This window comes from Tupaia chinensis, unplaced genomic scaffold (genome assembly GCF_000334495.1).
Source record: "Tupaia chinensis unplaced genomic scaffold, TupChi_1.0 Scaffold000070_1, whole genome shotgun sequence".
Taxonomy (NCBI): Eukaryota; Metazoa; Chordata; class Mammalia; order Scandentia; family Tupaiidae; genus Tupaia; species Tupaia belangeri.
The window spans coordinates 3,375,637-3,378,559 of NW_006159530.1; the positions used below are offsets into that span (position 1 = coordinate 3,375,637).

A 2,923-nucleotide genomic window follows, 5' to 3' on the forward strand; every position below is an offset into this window, starting at 1 on the left:
TTTTGAGAGATTTTCACTATAGGGCGCGTGCGCTCGCCAGCCAGACAGAGAGAGACATAGAGACAGAAAGCGAGAAATCACCCCCCAGGGGGGATGGCCACGCCGCAATCCCTTCTCCTCCATTCTCCTCTCAGGATCTTGGGCACGCATGCACATGCACCCGGTGTGAGTTTTAAGCCACCGGGTCCGGGACGCGAACCGCGGTCGACTATGTGGGAGTCCAGCGACATAGCTATTACGCTAACTGCTGGTTCCCCCTTAGTCAGACCTTTGACAGAGTCTTTCAGGGCTCTGAACTTCCTGCATTAGGTTATCCCAAGTCTTTGCAACTCCAGCCTGATTGCTCTGCCTTCACTTTCACTTTTATTAAGCTGCTTTGGCTTCTTCAAATGAGGCAAATTCTATAATACCTTTTAGATTTGCCATTTTGGATCTGAGGCACTTTCATAAAAGTTACCTTCTCAAATACTTCTTGTAGAGCTTCTTCGGTTGCATTGTAGAAGAGGTTGCTCAAAACCAGAGTGTTCGATTCACCACTCCAAGTGTTATTCTTTCCACCTCCATAGTCTTGACTTTGACCTTTCTTTTCAGTGTAGTATAGGGAAATGGGCCACCCAACAATCTCTGCTCTCTGCTTTTCTTCAAAGATTTTCTCTGCAACAGCTTCTTTCTTAAATTCAATATAAGCAATCTCTTCACTTTTTTCATCTTTGCTGATTATTCTGATCTCCATGGCATATTCAAATAGTTTTTAATTCATTCTTTTTTTATTTTTTTTTTGAGAGGTTTTTGCTATAGAGTGCATGTGCTCGCCAGACAGAGAGACAGAAAGCGAGAAATCACCCCCCAGGGGGATGGCCACACCACAATCCCTTCTCCTCCATTCTCCTCTTGGGATCTTGGGCACGCACGCACACGTACCCGGCGTGAGTTTTAAGCCACCGGGTCCGGGACACGAACCACGGTCGACTACATGGGAGTCCAGTGACATAGCCATTATGCTAACTGCTGGTTCCAAATACTTTTTAATTCATTCTGAATTACTTTGTAGGGGAGATTTTTAGCCAAAGGTATTCTTACATCATGATCTTTCTTATTTTCTTTTCCTTTTGGTTTCTCTGTTTTAATTTCATTGCCAGAGACTTTTAAACCAATGTGTTCCAAAGTTTTTTCAGATCTTCATTCGATTCAAAGTTGACACAGCCAAACATCCTAGATGTACCAATTCTGACATCCACAGCAGCATGATCATTTTTAGGAAAAACACTATTAATACCAGTTTTTAATTCAGGAATAGATTTGTTATTATTCAGGTTTCCAATGAACAGATGAAAAGACATAGTTGGTTCTGTGGCTTCCACCTTCTAATTCATGGCTCAAGAGCTGCTTTCTGTTTGGTCATTCCTTCTTTCACTTTCCAGGAGCTTCTTTGATGGGCTCTCCTTCCTCATCTTCCTCATTCTCATCCTCCTCATCATCGTCCTTCTCATCTTCATCCTCATCATCTTCTTTTTCATCTTCATCTTCCGCCACACTCTTGACCTCCACAGAAACATCTTTTGCAGTTTTCTTTCCTTTGCCTGGTGTGGTATCCATAGCTGCTGCTTCATCTTCCTTTTCTTCCTCCTCTGATCAGGGGCAGCAGTTGTTGGATTCATCACTGCTAGCTCAAATTTATTCTCACCCTCATCATCTTCCTGTCATCTCCTCATCATCATCACTGTCTTCCTTCTTGGCACTCTTTGCCCCCTTAGCTGGTGTGGCAGCTCCTTTCTTACCAGGGATGGCTACCAATGCTCCCTTCCTGTTGAGCATTGTTCCTGCTTTGGCTACTGGAACTGTCTTCTTGGACAGTATGACGGCTGCCTTTTTGCCTGAGGGGACAGCTGCTTTCTTCACAGGTGGTGCAACTGCAACCTTTTTTTGTTGGGGAAACACTACCATTTTTGCTGAAGTTGTGGCAGCCTTCTTGCCTTTTTTTCTGAGGGTGTGTGTGTGTGTGTGTGTGTGTGTGTATTTCCCCCCCTATTTCTCACCCTCTGCCATTTCCAGCCCTCCTTCCCCATTGTCTCAGGTATTTGTAGTTGCTTTCCATTCCTTTGCCTTTTCCCCACACTTTATTGATTCACAATATATCTTAATTAATCTAACTACTTTCAATACCAAGTTCAGCTGACATATACATATCTGTGAATATGTGTTTGACTTTAGGTATGAAACTCTGTGGGTAGAATGAATATACTATAAAGTAGCATCTCACTGAGGCTATATAGCTTACTGTAGTAATTAAATAGATATTTCTAATATATTTTTTAATTTCAGAAAAGTTAGTTTTAGCTTTAAAAAATCAAAATTTAAAAAAATGTTGAGATCTTTGCTTAAGACTTAAAGCCAGGAAACAGGTTAGGATTCTGTTCAAATAGTAGGTACATGGACCTGTCCGCAACTCAAGAGAAGACAAAAATTCTCAACTCTGGAAAACAAAGCATAGAAGATCAGTGAAGTTTTAGTCAAAAACTATAAAATTCTATTTCACAGTTCAGTCTCATGTACTTAACCTATCTTCTGTTGTGGTCCAATCTTCCCATTTAAATCCTGGAAGATAGCATTCAACTCCTAACTTGTCCCTACCATTTTAAGATGGCCATTTTCTTAGTTGTTTTTGAACTCTTATTTCTGTGTGTCTATATTTAGTTTTTCTGGTCTAGCACTCCCTTCAGAAATTCTTGGAGAACTGATCTGGTGTCAGTAAACTCTTTCAGATTTTGTTTATCTGAGAATGTTCTTGTCTTCTCTTCCCATATGAAAGATAATCTTGCTGGGTATAGTATTCTTGGTTGAAATTGTTTTTCTTTTTCTTTTTTTTTTGGAGAGGTTTTTGCGATAGGGGGCGTGTGCCCACCAGACAGAAAGGGAGAGCTAG

The 2,923-nt window shown here is 41.3% G+C and overlaps 1 pseudogene; it reads right to left on the reverse strand.

The window, feature by feature from the left end:
* Window positions 1–305: 305 nt before the first annotated feature.
* The window catches only part of LOC106733172 (nucleolin-like), a 63,398-nt pseudogene continuing 60,780 nt past the window's right edge, over window positions 306–2,923 (reverse strand).